The sequence below is a fragment of the Ochotona princeps genome, chromosome 12 (genome assembly GCF_030435755.1).
Source record: "Ochotona princeps isolate mOchPri1 chromosome 12, mOchPri1.hap1, whole genome shotgun sequence".
Taxonomy (NCBI): domain Eukaryota; kingdom Metazoa; phylum Chordata; class Mammalia; order Lagomorpha; family Ochotonidae; genus Ochotona; species Ochotona princeps.
The window spans coordinates 59816148-59832824 of NC_080843.1; the positions used below are offsets into that span (position 1 = coordinate 59816148).

The 16677-nt window shown below is 45.5% G+C and overlaps 1 pseudogene; it reads right to left on the reverse strand.

The window, feature by feature from the left end:
* The window catches only part of LOC101532181 (WD repeat-containing protein 49-like), a 68298-nt pseudogene extending 52510 nt beyond the window's left edge, over positions 1-15788 (reverse strand).
* Positions 15789-16677: the final 889 nt, after the last annotated feature.

Sequence of the window (16677 nt, forward strand, 5' to 3'; positions counted from 1 at the left end):
ATAAGCAGTTTTACATGCACCAAAAATTAACAACTGAAAAAGGAAATCTGCATCTGTCACGCTGTTCTGCTTTCGAGAATGCCAGAAGCTAGCAGACTCCTGAAATGTTTTCCGTGTCCCTATGATTTAAAGGAGTAAAATATTTGGGTTGAGAAATCAATTCAAAGAATGAAGACTATCTGATCAGGCATGCTAGAAATCTAGCTGTTTGGCTCCTAGTTGATTAGTTTTTATTTGACAGCAATGATATATTCCAAAATAACTTACACACCATATTTCTAAGATAGGATTTCAATATATTTTAAATACATATTGGGAAGGGATTCAATATGCCTGAATCATCTCAGGCAAGATGCTAATCTTGTAATCATGAGTTTAGATGGGAAGAAAGTTGAGAGGCAGTGGGGAAAGGAAATAGGACGGAAGATGTGTTCCCACATACAAAATGATGATAATCTGAGGGCTGAACCTTAAAAAAGAAAAGCTCATTAAAACATGAGTCTCTGTGGTTTTGGATATCTTTGGGTGAATCTGATTTTCCAAATAAATCAGAAATCATATTTCATAAGTCTTCCCATTTTTATCATGCTTCTTCAGAGGACTGACTGCATGGAGTTTGGGTCCTGGCTGTATACCCGACTGTGATCTCCATCTCCTCACATCACCACCGGATGGACTCTAAGCTCTCCAGGAGTCCCAGCGGGCCAGCAGAGAAGCCTCCAGTGCAGCCCAGGGCCCCAGCATGCCTTTTTCTTCATCTTTGCTTTTTTTTCTTGTCTTCGAGGCTTTTTTCTCTTCTGCTCTCTCACAGCCTCTGTGATCTGATCCATTCCACCGGCTTAAAATTCCATCTAAATGCTAATGGCTGCCAAATGTATGTCTCTAGCCTGACCTCACCCTAAGCTCAGAACAACTCTATTCACAGCTAAGCTCCTGGCCTCACGCATCCCACTCCCAGAGCCATATTCCCAGTTTTAGTTTTTTTGGCTGACATCCTAAACTTTGATGTCACTCTCGCCATTTCTTTTTTAAATATTTTATTTGAAAAGATACAGAGAGGGAGAAACAGAGGAGAGAAATGAGTGAGTGAGTGAGAGAGAAGTGTTCCATCCTCTGATTCACTTCCCAAATGGCAGCGACTGCCAGGGCTGGGCCATGTTGTAGCCAAGCATCAGAAGTGTCTTACTGGTGTCTCCTGTGGGTGCAGGGCACAAGGATTTGTGCCACCTTCTTTTGCTTTCTTAGGTGCATTAGCAGGGAGTGGGTCAGAAACAGCAACTGAGATTTGAACCAGCACCCATATGGGATGCCAGTATTGCAGGTGGCAGTCTAACGCACTATATCACAGTGCCTGGCACTTGATGTCACTCTTAATCCCTACATTCCTTACTATATAACAGCTTTATTTATGGTCGAACTCACACAACCTAAAGTTCACATTTTCAAAGTCCAAGTCTGCAGTTTGCCGTATGTCCGCACAGTCATGTAAGCATCACCACTGCCTGACCCTTGGCATTTTCGTAATCTCCAAAAGGAAATCAGCATCCAGTAGGAAATGCTCCCGCTTCCTGCTTCACCCCAGCCTTCACTAACTTTCAAGCTACTTTCTGACTGTATCAGTTGACTATTCTGGATACTTTACGTGTATGTGGGTTTTTGTGACTGGCCTTGACATCACATTGTGTTTGCAGGGTTCACCCATGGCGCAGTAGGACCACTCCACTGTATACACACACCTCATTCACTGGAAGATGGGCACTTCAGTCATTTTTATTTTGAGATCACTATAATTAATGTTTCTGTGAATATTCATATACAAATGTTTGTGCAAATGCATTATTTTAACTCTCTTGGGGATAACCCTGTGAGTGTAGTTGCTGGGTCAAATGGTAATTTGAGAAGTGGGGTAGGCATCACGATGCAGTTAAACCTGGCATACCTGCATTCCATACAGGAGTCCCAGCTCTTCTGCGTCTCATAAAACTTTCTGCTAATGCTCCTGGGAAGGTAGTGGAGGACATTCCAAGTGCTGGGGTCACTGCCATCCATGTGGGAGACTCACATAAAGTTTCTGCTTCCTGGCTTTGGTCTGGGTCCAAACTCAGTTCCTGCGAGCATTTCGGGAGTGAACCCAGAGGATGATTCTGCCATCTTGCTCCATTGCACTGCCTTTCAGCTAAAGAAATCTTTGAATATATTTTTTTGAGACGTCAAAATATTTTCCCAAGTAACTGTATAATTTAATTTCCCACCAGTAAGGTGAAAGGGCTCCAGTTTCTCCTCATCCTTGCCAACATTTCGAGCTGTCTACCAGTTTTAGCCATCCTAGTAAGAATAAAGTAATATGATTTCGGCTTGATTTTCCTTTTGACTAATAATGTCAGGTATTTTACCACATTCTTGGTTGGTATGACTGAAAAAGAAAACCATCTATTTGAACATTTTGTCCATTTTTAGTTGGTTTATTTTGTGTTTCCATCACTGAGCATTCAGAGTTCTTTGCATTGTGGATGCAAGTTCCTTCTCATTAAGTATAATTTGAAATTGTTATCCCAGCTATAGAAAACTGCCAAGATTGCCTTGTATCTAGACAAGTGTTACATTTCTTGGGAGGAAGGCGGGCATTCACGGCCTGCTTAATGCCAACTTTGCGTTAACTGTAACAGTTGACCAGCATAGCTATTTATGTAAATAATATTACAAAGAAAATAAAACGTTACAAAAAAAAGGTCCTCCAGTGGCTTACTGAATAGAGGAGAGTTCCCCTACCAGTCCCGGGTCTTATGCATGCTGGCAGGTGCTTCCACCCAGCCTGGCACGGCCTGTCAGCTGTCTCAGCTCTCACTGGCAGGTGTGGTAGACTAGTCCAGCCAGGGTTCTGGCTCTTGTGCATGCCCGCAGGTGCTGTAGCCCTGCGTGATCTGGCTCTCCCCCAGCCTTAGTTCCCATGCTGTGGCCTAGTAGAGGAGTTCCCTCGGTTCCCCTAGTAGGCCTGCTTCCAGTTCTGGATCCCATGCATGCTTGGAATGGTCTGCCCTCAGTCTCAGCTGCGGCATGTGCTGGCAGATGCTTCAGCCTGGCTTTACCCAGCTCCTCCCAGCCCCGGCTCCCATGAGTGTCAGGTGGATTCCTGTCAGGGGAGTTCTGTGGTCCAGCCTGGCCTGTCCCCACTCCCAGTTCTCTGTGTAAACCAGCAGATGATGCAGTTTCAGAGGCAAGCCCATAATTCCCCTATAGAATCTGCTCCTAGATCTGGTTCTCTCGTGTTCTGGTGGGTGCTACAGCCCAGCCTGTAATGGCCCACCCCTGCTACAACACTTGCCGGAGGGTACTGTGGCCTAGTTCAGCCACGTGTGCCACCTCAGCCCCAGCTTTTGTATGTGCCAGTAGGTGGAAGGTGATGCTATTTAGCCCAGCCCAAGTCTCCTCATGGGCAGCTACCTTGGCCTGACCAAGAAATGCCCTTTTGTTTATCTATCTCTAAACCACTCAGTCTCAGCTCCCTCGCCTACCTGCAAGTGCAGTGGTGTGGTCCATGGAACATTCCAGAAGTCATTCTTCCCTTATCAAACATGCCCTCGGCTACTCCTACTCCAGTATGTCCCAGACCTTCTTCCCCGGGCAGTCTGCAGCCAGGGTGACATGTCCCGGCTCAGTGTTCCTTACCTTTCCCACATATATTTAAAATAATAACAATGCTAAAAAAGAATAAACAACTGTTCTGGCACACTGGTATAGTTAACACAAATTCGGCATTAACCAGGTACAGAATGCTCATCAGTTACTGGCTGCTTTTCTTCCAGCAGTGTAACACTTGGCCTAGGCACAAGGCACCCTAGGCAGTTGCCTACAGCTAGGGGGTCGTTTTTTTCTATTTCTAGATTGTTGAGTGAGTTTTTATGAAAATGTTTGGATTTTGTCAAATGTTTTTCTGTGCCTATTAAGATAACGTAAGATAATAGGCACAGAAAATCAAGTATTATTACTTGATTTTCATATGTTGACCCACACCGTGTTCTTGGAATAAATCTCACTTGGTCGTCTGGAATACCTATTTTTATATGTGGTTGGGTTCAGTCTGTTAGTATTTTGTTTAAGAGTTTTACATCTAGCGAGGTGCTGAGGCGGTTCAGAAACTGGATGTGGTTTCTCTCCCTTTTTCTCCCCTCTCCCCCCACATACAGGAAGAAGAAATGGAAAAAATGGTTTCACTCACTTTCCCCTAATCTTTGATCCTTCCCACCCTAATAAATGATGTAAACATAATCTAAAGTTAAAAAAAAGAGTTTTGCATCTAAGATCATTACAGTTATTGATTTTTTTTTTCTTGTGTAGTCTTTGGTGTTAGGTTCATTAAATGAGTTGGAGTGATTCTGCCTGTTTTTTTTTTTTTTCCTTTAAAAAAGATTGTGTGAAGAACTGTTGTTAATTATTTAAAATTTTGAAAGAATTCACCAGTGATGTCATCTGAGTCTTGCTCTTCTGTATGTATGTGCTTTAATTAGTAATCCAATCTCTTGTTACTTGGATTTTCTTTCCTTTCTTGATCTAGTTTAAATAGCTTCTGTCTATCATGAAATGTGTGTAACTTACCTAGGTTATTCAATCTGTTCACATTACAATTGTTCGTAGTATTTTATTAAAGTAACTTCTTTTTTTTAAAGGTTGCTAGTAATGTCCCATCTTGCAGGCTGGGTCTTAACAATATCGGTCTTCTCTCCTTCCTCCTGTCCCTATTCAGAGTAGGTAAAAGTTTGCAATATTGATCATACATTTTAAAAAGATTGATTTATTTTTATTGAAAAGGCAAACTTACAGAGAGAAGCATGGGCACAGAGGAAAAGATCTACCGTCTGCTGGTTCCCTCCCTCAAAGAGCCACAATGCCCAAAGCTGAGTCTATCTGAAGCCAGGTATCTGGAGCTTCTTCCAGCTCTCTGACACAGGTGAAGGGGCCAAAGAATTTGGACCATTTTCTGCTACTTTCCTAAGCCATAAGCAGGGAGTTGGATGGGAAGTGGAGTAGCTGAGCCATGAACTAGTGTCCATATGGGATGCTGGTGCTTGCAGGGTAAGAATTTAGCCATTGAGCCAGCTCCAGAATTTGAACACCGGTTCATGTCCCAGATACTCAGTTCCTACTTAGCTCTCTGCTTATGGCCTGGGAAGGCAGTAGAGGATGGCCCAAAGGCTTGGGAACCACACCTGCATGGGAGGCCTGCAGGAAGCTCCTGGATTCTGGATCCTGCCATCAGGTTGGCTCAGTCCCAGCTGTTGCAGCCATTTGGAGAGTGAGCCAGTGGGTGATATATCTTTCTCTCTACTCTCTCTGTGAAACTATCTTTCCAATAAAAATGAATACATCTTTTAAAAAATCAAAATTTGATCCTATTAATTTTTATAGTATTTTTCTATTCTCAATTTTATTTCTACTCTAATAATTATTATTTACCTTTTTTGGCTTGTGTTGCATTTAGTTTATTCTTTTTTCAAGTATGTTAAAGTGGAAAATGCAGTAACTGATTTGAGAATCTTTTTTTTTTTTTTTGTAGGTGCTTGTATCTACCCATCTTTCTCTGAGCACTGTTGTGTTGTGGCCACGATGTTGCATTATGTCTTGCTTGTGTTTCCTTCTCTTTTGTTTTTAGAACTTTGTCCAACACATCACTAGACCTCTTGCCTCTATCTTCTGTTGCCTGTCTTCAATTCCTTTTCTGAAACCCTTTGGACTAACTGTGTTTTGGCATTCATATAGTTTGGAATTTCCAAAGGTCACTTAATAACCCCAAGTGGATCTTGGTAGCACATATAATTAGACATATATTTCTGTAGAAGAACATAGAAATACTAACTTCTAGTGGATTAAAAGCAGAAAACAAATATGGCAGACTTGCCTACTCTGCGATCAAATGAGCAGGCCTGATGCATTCATTCTGTCAATCTCCACCGAGTGCCTACCATGTACCTGTGCTCTGAGCATAGCAGAACCTGCAAAGAAAGCCAAAGTTCCTTGTTATTGTAGAGATTTTAACATACTGGGGGTGGGGGAGGAAGGAAAGGGGTGCTGGAAAACAAAGTGAATAAAGAAATATCCAATGCACTAGCTAGTGACAGATGCTTGGTAGAACAGAAGGCAGGAAGGGGTGAGAAGAAGATCCAAGAAAAATTGTCTCCTGTTTCTAACAGGTTGATCACGAATGATGACACTAAGGTGACATTCAAAGAGATGGCTAATAGAGTTAACAGGGTGAGTCAGGCACTAGTGGACTGTTGTAGACAGAGGGAAGAACAAGCACAAAAGCCCTGTCCTGGAAGTCATGGAGGTGAGGTCAGGGTGGCAATGTGACAGCATGAGGAAGGTGGATTATGGCCTGGACACAGGCTTTTGTTTGTTGTTATTTTTTTTAATACAGGTGGAGGTGAGATTTAAGAATGACGCAATATAACTTTCATTTTGATAGGAATGTTATGCTGTTGTGTGGCCAGCAGTTCCCAACAAGGTCAGGGCTGAAGCAAGATCAGTCTGGAGCTTTTTGGAACAGCCAAGTGAAAGATGGTACTGGCTGGCACAACATGGCTGTTGGGGAGCCAAAGAGAAGTGGTGTGGGTCTCTCCACCCAGGCCAGCAACCTTTGTGACCATTCCAAACTGCTGAAAGTCCTGTAGGCTGAGTTTCTTTTAACAAGGTTGTGTCAAATTTTCATGGCAGTGAAGCATAACCCGAGCTGACTTGCTGGAGACTGGGCTGCTGAAACAACACAAGTCTTTTTTTCTCACAGTTCTTGAGGCAGACAACTCAAGATCAAGGTGTCTGCAGCATTGGTGTCTCCTTGGATTATAGATGACAAGGTATCTGTTTTTGCAATTCCCCTTACAGAAGCAGTCTTCAGCCTGTGGATTGTTTTAGCATCTCCTCTTTTTATAAGCACACCAGGGACTGGATTAAGGCATACTTTAATGGCATTAATTAGCAATAATTAGGTATCATAAGGCCCTATCTGGGTGCTGGCATTGTGATATGGTGGGTTAAGCCTTGGCCTTTAATACTGGCATCCCTTATTAAGGTGTTGGTTCAAGTGCTGGCTGCTATGCTTCTGATCTGGCTGTGTGAACAGTGAATCTAGGACAGCAGTGGAAGATGACCAAGTGTCTGGGCCCCAATCATTTATGTGGAGTTCCTGGCTCCCGGCCTTGAGTTGGTCCAAAACTTGCAGCTACTGACTTTTGGGGGAGTGAACCAACAGATGGAAAATCTCTCTTCCCCTACCTCTCATGCCCTTACACTCTGTTTTCCTAACTAAATAAAATTCCTCCCCGCCGCCCCAGCAAAAGACCCTATTTGCAAATGTAGTCACTCTCTAGGCACTGGGAGTTAAAACCTGAACATATAAATCTTGGGTCATGGTGGCCCACAATTCATCCTGGGACATCTAGAAGTTCTCTCTGATGTGGCTGGTCAGGAGACTGGCTTATGCAGGTACAGGAAGCAGTGACACCTGCCTCCTCTGCTTCCCACAACACATTGCACTGCTTCTTTCCACATTTTTTCCCGTTGGTCCTGGGACAGTCCGCTGAGAGAAGGTAGATGGGTTGTGAATGCACACCATATTTACTGGGAAATATGTAAACCAGGGAAGATGCATGTCAGTGAGACTGCAGTATGAAGGGCACAACATAACCAAATCCTGACGGACAAGATGTTGGAGGTTGCGAGGAGCAAAGGCAAGCAAACTGAAATGGTGGTATTGCCACCTCCACTGGGGCTGGAAATGTTCGACTGCATTGCCACAGAAGCTGATGTCCCTGGAGGGCAAGAAGCTGCTGCTTCCCCAGGGCTGCCATCCCACCTCCAACTCCTCTTCTTCAGCTTCCAAACACCAGGGGATTAAAAGACGGCACCAAATGGGCCACAGAAGATGGAACGAGCAGATAGATTTATTTTGGTGTAGGCAATTTTAACATGCAGGCATTGGTTTTTCATTATATGCGTTTTCATCACTTTTTGGAAGACCTCCTATGTGCAAGAATTTCAATTTTATTTTACACCAAGATAAAGCTACCTTTTAGTTCCACTTTCCAAGAACTTTTTTGTTGTACTTGTATTTGGGACAGGGATAACGTGAGCAGGGTTTACTCACCCCAATCCTAAACCTCAGGAATGGAAAGTTTCCCCCAAGTCCTATCGCCTGTATGTCCTCCTTTTGCAAAGCAAGCTCACGTCAGCTGACCCCATTTGAGCCTCTGCCAAGCTGTCAAACATGAAAAGATGCCTTCTCCATTCTAGACAATGCATCAAACTCAAAAGAGGAAAGACTTTAGCTGTGTTGTCGGTGGACAGGGAAAATATTTTGTCATCTTCCGCAGACACGTGGACATAGATCACTGGAGCCATGTGGCTTCTCAGCAGACCTGTTGGTTTTCTAAAATGGAAAAAGAAAAAAAAACAAAAAACAGATGAGCACAAAGAGTTCTGTCTGCTCTTTCTAAAGTAAAAAAAAAAAAAAAAAAAAGACTAAACTTGGCCCAGATCTGGCCGTTCTGTTCTGCCTGGAGGAGGGCTATGTCTCCCTCTGACATCCCACAACCCACAAGTGAGTACCTTACGAGATGAAAAGACTGGAGCAAATAATACCCAGTTATAGCAACAGATCCCCGGGTGAGATGACGCCTGGGGTTTTGTTTCTCCAACTGCTGACACTACCCTATAAAAGGAATGCTCAAGGGTGGGGTGGAATAGAATCCGGGACAGGCTGGTGTTGCTTTGTGCTGCTGGGGTGAACTGTAGGTGGGGGAGGTCTTCAAAAAGTTCATGGAAAACATGTATGATGGAAATACTCATATGGAATTCAAAATTTTCCTGCACCATAATCAACTTATCTTTTAATCCCATTGTCCAAAATGTTTAGAAAGAATTACTTGTTTATTTGAAAGGAAGGATGACAGTGAGAGAGGGCAAGACAGAGATAGATGTATAATGGCCAGGACTGGGCCAGACCAAAACCTGGAACTCCACCCAAGCCTCTTACATGGGTGGCAGGGGCCCAAACACTTGGACCCTCTTCTGCTGGCTTCACAAACACATTATCAGGGAACTGTACTAGAAATGGACTGATGCTCATAAGCGATGCTGGCATTGCAGGCGGTGCCTTAAATTGCTGTGCTTCAACTCTGGCTCCTCCATAACCTACTTGAAATACACTGCTTTTATAGCATGGTGGTAATGGCTTTGTAAGTGAAGTTTATTTTCAGGAGCTGATTGTGCAGTGGGAAGGTGAGGAGGTAGAGATAAGAAAAGAAGGGCTGGAGTCAAAGGGGGCAGCATGTATCTTTTCATAACCAAGTCATTGGAAAGTATGAAAATTATTCTTAATTATCAAATAGGAGTCTAAGATAATAGGCGTGGGCGGGAAGTAATTTTTCTTTCACTTTATGCATCTAATGTTTGTGCAGGGCAGTTCACGTGAATTCTTTCATTTTAAATATTTCCAATTACTTTTGTCATCACCACTGTGGATGAGGAAAAGGCTGTAGCCCCAGGTCAAGATCACCTGGCTACAGACAGCAGAGACATAATCGGATCCAATGATCCCCTTCCTCCACAGCCCTGAAGTGACAACTCCCCCAGCCCCGCACTCCCACCAGGTCCCCCATGGCTACCTCAAAGAGTGGCTCAGCTGGGACATCGGCACATCCTCTGTGACTTTCCATTATCAGTTGCCCATTTGCCACACTCCTGGGGGAGTGCCAAGCTGGCCTTTGAAGTCTGAGTTTGCCCTAAGTTATTTCACTTCCTGGGCTTCAGGTGTAAGTGGATGGAAGGGAGGGTCGGAGACAAGGCACCAAACAGCTGCTCCACAAGAGGGTAGTTCTTGTTGCCATCAAGAAAGTCTTCTCTGAACACATGCTCAGTAGTGCCCCAGGAAAGGTATGGCCTGGTGCTGAAGAGCGCAATGAGTATAGAGGGATGATAATGAAAACGTCATTTCCACGATGCATGCAATCCTGCTATCAAAGCTCCAGGCTTTCCAGAACAATCTCCATGGTCTTCTGTCAGCAGCACCTGCCTTTTTGTGTCAGTTCTGTTATACCCCAAGTGAGGTGGGGGATGGTTAGAATCATTAATCCTAATGTTGCTAACCAACTCCAGTGGAGAACTCACTGTGCACTTGAGCAAAGCACACTGAAAATACATCTCACACAGCAAAACCCCCAAGCACTTGCTGCACTGTTTCCCACACACAGCAGGGAAGACGGTGGCGGGGCGAACAAAAGCCATACCCACCCGCTTTATGTCTTTACAAGGTACTGGCCTTGGCCTTTAATAACCCCAATCATAGGACTTGCCTCAAGGCCACAAGCAGAAAATTTCCAGGCTGTGTGCACGGAGCTTAATTTTGGACATCATTTGAACAGGGAGTTAACGATCCCTATCGCTACTTCCACAGATCTAGTTACCCCAATGCACTCTTGGCTGGGGAAGGGACAACTTACCCCAGTAGATAAGGATTCCAGACTCTGACAATTCAATCCGTGCCACCTGTCAGCAGCAAGTTCTTTCTCTCACAGAAGGAAAATGCCTTGACTCCTCTGCAGATCCGAACAACTGTTTGATTACATTCTGCTCGCCTTTGGGGCATGCCAAAGAAGGTGTGGCCTTTTCTTGCCTTGACATCCTTTCTGACATGGCTTATATACTTCATGTTTTGCTTAACATTTGTTGTTCTCATAGTACACCCTAAGAACATTCACAGGAAAGTAAAACACAATTTCTTAATAGAATAACTTAATTTCCTGACAAGTTGCTGATGTGTCAAGACTCAGGGTTCGTTTTAACTGATGACTAGTGTTTTCTTCCCCAGATGATCTGAAGAACAAAAATGATGAAAAATAAGAATTTTCTGGGGCCAGCATAATGGCTCATCTGGCTAATACTCCACCTGCAAGCACTGGCATCCCGCATGGGCACTGGGATGGCCTGGAAAGCAATGGAGGATGGCCCATAGCATTGGACCCCTGCACCTATGTGGGAGACCTGAGAGAGGCTCCTGGCTTCAGTTCAGTTCAGCTTAGGTCATTGCGATCATTTAGGGGAGTGAACCAATGGATGGGAGCTCTTTTTCTCTCTGTCTCTCCTTCTCTCTATACACCTGCATTTCCAATACAAATAAATAAACAAATCTTTTTAAAACAATAATTTTAAATAATAAATAAATAAATCTTTTTTTTGAAGATTTTTAATTATTATTGGAAAGCTGGATATACACGGAGGAGGAGAGACAGAGAGGAAGATCTTCCATCCGATGATTCACTCCCCAAGTGAGCTGCAACGGGCCGGTGCGCGCCGGTCCAATGCCAGGAACCTGGAACCTCTTCCGGGTCTCCCACACGGGTGCAGGGTCCCAAAGCTTTGGGCTGTCCTCTCCTGCTTTCCCAGGCCACAAGGAGGGAACTGGATGGGAAGTGGAGCTGCCGGGATTAGAACTGGCGCCCATATGGGATCCCGGCACATTCAAGGCGAGGACTTTAGCCACTAGGCCACGCCACTGGGCCCAAATAAATCTTTTTTAAAAATCTCTTTCTCTGGAAAGGGGATAGGAAAGTCCTCCAGGGAAAAGAGATAACAGAAAGAATATCATGGCACCTGGAGAAAAAGTTTATTAAATCTCTACCAGGTGCCTGGGTCTCTCCAACAACAATCTTTATTTATTTTTTTTTAAGATTTATTTATTTTTATTGGAAAGGCGGATATACAGAGAGGAGGAGAGACAGAGAGGAAGATCTTCCGTCCGATGATTCACTCCCCAAGTGAGCCGCAACGGCTGGTGCTGCGCTGATCCGAAGCCGGGAACCAGGAACCTCTTTCAGGTCTCCCGCATGGGTGCAGGGTCCCAAAGCTTTGGGCCGTCCTCAATTGCTTTCCCAGGCCACAAGCAAGCAGCTGGATGGGAAGTGGAGCTGCTGGGATTAGAACTGGCGCCCATATGGGATCCCGGCGCATTCAAGGCGAGAACTTTAGCTGCTAAGCCATGCTGCCGGGCCCATCCAACAACAATCTTATTTGAGCCTTTTAGAAATTCAGTAAGACAGATACATCTCTTTTACCTGGAGCTTACCTTACAGGTAAGAAGACTCAGGCTCTGAGAAGTTCAGAAACTTACCATGAACAAAGTGGCCCAGTATTAAACCCAATCCAATCTGACTCCTCGTTTACGACCCCTTAGGTTGACCAACCAATTGGTTGACAACCAACGAATTGTCAATTATTTTGACAGATGTTCTCAGCCAAATGATGTATAGACTGAACACGGGACTTGAAAGAGCAGCATCCCACAGAAGCCACTGCAGGTGCTGCCATGGTTTCAGACAGAGATCCCAGTAGATCACACTGGAGACCTGGACACACTCACTAGCACCAGTTCCCACCCTGAGCATCTGGTTTACCCCAGTCTCCAGTCTTGGCCTTGTCAAAGTGGCTAGAAATCATGGGGAGGAAAGATTTGGAGTGGAAGCCGTCATTTCCCTCTTGCCCATTCCCTACTAAATAAGAACTTTCTCTCATCATTCACACTTTCAGCCATGAGTTGAGGGGTAATTGGGTTTGTATGAATTCTGTGCCCTTTTCTCCAAGTTCCAAATCCAACAATTTTCCAGGATTCACGGAGAGGAATTTGCTGTTCAGAAAAGTTCACACAGAGTCGTCTGGCAGGACAGATGCAGATCATCTGCAGGTCCTTGTCAAGCAGATCTGCTGACTTTTCAAGAGAAGTGGGATTTTGTTTGTTAGAAGCTTCCAGAGTTTCAAATGCTGAGGTTCAACTTTGAAATAAATTCTAAAGAGTCTGTCCGTGGCTGACTTGGCCCACTGCTGCCCCGTGGAACCCCTGATTAAGGGGCATATGGCTGTGATGGGGGCCACGGAAATGTCCAGGAAGCAGGAAGAGCCCTGTGCTCCTTGGACTTGGGAGCACTTCCCTTGTGCCTGGTCCACAGCCCAGAGAGCCTGCTTCCTGTGGAAGCTGCCATGGAGAACATGGCTTCTTTTGCAAATCATAAGGGTATGTGACTCTGCGCTTTTGGGGTCGCAGCTGGAGTCCTGGGTCACCCCTGGCTAGAATACTGACAACAAATGGAGGTGCCAACCCTGCCGTCCACAGCAGCCAAGGGCCGGGTTGGGTAGGGTGGCTGGCTATTCATTCTTTCCCTTCCTCCTTTAATATACGATGGAAAGACAAGCAGCCTTGAACCTGCAGGGCTTCAGTTGCCCGGCAGAGAGAAGGGAGGATCCTGGGGACTATGGCTCATGATGGTCAGCCTGAGAACCTAGGTGGGCACTTATAATGTCAAAGCAAAGTGCAAGCCCTCCTCTGAATGTAGTTGAACACATTTCGAACTTTTTTTTTTATTCATGACCTGAAACTTCTAAGCAGCTGTGTCACTTTATTTTTATTTTACTTCATCTTTTAAAAGTAAAGGGAGAACAGCTAGTTCATTTGCATGATCTCTAGCAGTTCATTTCCAACAGAGCCAGACAGGAATACACGTTTAAATGGTTGTCATGGAAACCAGTGAGCAGAGCTCCCCTCTAAGGTCTAAAGGAAGGAAGATGAGAAGTTTAAGTAATCACCATGGAAACCTGGATCAGAGTTAAGGTGGGTTCAGGCCTCCAGCACACTAACCAGCAGATAGGTCTCTGGAGCTCAGGGTCTAGGTAGGAGGCCTGTCCATTTTAGCTTCTAGCCACAAAGTTGCCCCACACAGTACTTTCACAGCCACTGGCTTAGAGCATCATGAGTGGTCAGTCACATGCTGAGTGTATTCCTCTGAGGCTCATACTTTCATTCCTCTATTTTAAGGTGCATCTGGAGGCCTCTCTTTGCCTGTCCTTCCCTGTGTCCTACCTGTCTCCCTTCACTGGATTCCCCAGTGGGGGTGGAGGCAAGCCCTCAGATCTGTGGCCACAGATGGGAACCACACTCAAGGACACAAGTCACAGCCCTGGTTTCACTCTGGCTGTGATGGAGACGCAGGTTGCTTTCGTGTTCATTCATAGCAAAAATGAAGCCAGGGTTTCCTGCTCTAGATACACAAGGTGCTTGGAGCTCCTCCCAGATCCAGAGTGCTCTCAGCAATCTGGGTTCCTTTGCTGAGGTTTCCCATCTTCTGGTCTGAGGTCTCTGTATGGGAATGGATTTAGCTGGTTCTCAATCTGGTTTTAAAGTCCAGGCGTAAGTGGAGGAAGGATCCAGAAGTGGAGGTGAGAACCACTCAAAGGGAGTCAGCAGGATGGGATGACTTAGCTGCTTTGTTTGCTGGCATCATTGTGGCTCTCCAGCAACCCCTTAGGGATGAGAGCTGGTGCCAGGGCCCTCAAGGGGGAGGCAGGGCTTGGATACACACTTCATTGCAGCAGGCATGGGAACCATGGGAGGCTGCACCCTGACTCCACTTGGACTGGGATGCCTAGGGCACTGCTTGGGAGGGAGAGCGTGGTGGCTGTTTCTGACTTCACAAATATGTTCATGAAGCAGGTGTTTCTTGAGCATTTATTACATGCCATGCACTGTTGTAAGCACTTGAGACACAGCAGTGTCTTTGAAAGATCAGTTGCAAACAACAGTCATAATAGATGATGTAATACACATAGAGTATCAAAAGGTGACTAGATGTGGGAGTTTAAGCAAAGTTAAGCCAGGTAATGGCATTATAATGCCAAGAGCATGGGTTGGGTAGTTGCAATATACATTATACCAATTGGGCAAGGTATGCCTCATTGAGAAATGGCATTTGAGTGAAGACACAAATTTAGATGTGAACTCAAAGGACATTTGCTGGGAGAAGCTTCCATAATGAGGGGACATTAGTGGGAAAGACTAGATATATTCAAGGCAATTGGTGCAGCTGGAACAGAGTGAGGAAGGGATGGGAGCTGGAAATGAGGCCAGAGGAAAACGGGTCTGGGTTAATCATACAGGGCTTGGCAGAAATTTGACTTAAAAAAAAAAACATTTAGATTTGATAGGTAGAGAGACAGAGAATGAGCTTTCACTTGCTGGTTCACTCTCCAAATGCCTGTGATGATCTCAGCTAGACAGGTGTCAACCTGAATTAGAAACTGTACTCCAGGTCTTTCATGTGGGCAGCAAGAACCCAATTGCTGCAGCCATCATCTGCTGCCTCCCAGGACTTGTGTGGGCAGGAAGCTAGAGTCAGATTTCCAACCCAAGCATTGTGATGTGGGATGTAGGTAGGATCATCTACATCTTAACTTCTAGGTCAAAAGCTCCCAGCAAGACTTTTTCTTCTACTGTGAGTCAGATGGGGGTTTGCTGAAGGATTTCAGGGGATCTGGCTTCTGGTATTCCCGGGTCTCTCTGGAAGGATGGAGGCAGAGGGAGAACTCAAAAGTTCTCCTGAGAAGAGAAGGCAGTTTGTGTAACTAGCTGTGGGGCTGTGAGAAGCGGTTGCTGCGTGTGTGTGTGTGTGTGTGTGTGTGTGTGTGTGCAGTGAAGGCAGAGCCCACAAGTTGATATGGATTGGGAGAGAACGAAGTCAATGAGGACCAATAAGTTTTCAGCCTCATGAATTCATCACTAACTGGGTGGGGCGGAGGGAAAGACGGTGGAACAGGTGAAGGAGAAGATCTGGGCTCGGGTTTGGACTTGGTTTTGATCTATGTGGTGGAGATGTCCTTTGGCAAGCCACGGTAACTGGACATAGTAGACTGCCGTTCAGGGAGGGGCTGAGTGTGGGAGGGAACAGACTCTGAGCGGCGCTGGAGGCGACCGCCATGGGAACGCTGCTGGCACAAAAGGGAAGACAGCCAAACACTGAACACTGGCTCCTGCATGAAGGCAGGGAGCCTTGGAGGAAAAAGCCAGGGAGACTTAAGAGGAAGGAAAACCAGGGGAGCCCCTGGTCAAATGAGAGAAGGATGTAGAGAAAGCTGGAGTGATCAGCTGGCAGGGCAAATGTGAAAGAGAGGGCTCATTGGATCTACCATTGGAGAGGGCATTGACAACCCTTGTCACAGCCATTTTGGTGGTACTGTGGGGTCAAAGACCACGCTGGAGTGTTTCTTAGAAGAGAAGAGCTATGAGGTACAGGTATGGGCAACTCTTTGTAGGGCTTTCCTCCAAAGCTCTCTGAGTCCATTCTCTTCATCTGAGCATCCCACCTGGCCCGTTGTACAGATCCAATAAAAAGTCATGAGGATGCTGTAGCTCTGAGGGCTGCTCCTTTCCATCACATGGCTGTCTGGCTCTCAACAATAACTTGTTTGATGAGGTTTTTGTAGCTGAGAGCTGTGACCCACTTCCATGTCTCAGGCTCTCTGTGACACGAGGAGAAAGAGAACACAGACACGACCCTCATAGCTGAGTGAGGCCCCTGGGGACCTGAGCTGACAACTAAGACCTGCCATGACAGCCCTGTCAGTGGCTGAGACAGGGCTAGAACTCGAGGTTTCTTGTTCTGGAATCAGTGCTGTCTGAGATTTGGGACATCAAGACAGTGGGTAGAGAGCTCCCATTTGCTGGTTCACTCCCCAAATGCCTACAACAGCTGGGGCTGGGCCAGGATGACTATAACTCAATTATGCTTCCCACATGGGTGGCAAGGGCCCAATTAATGAACCATCATCACTGCCTCCCAGTGGATACTTTAGTGGGCAGCTGGAGTG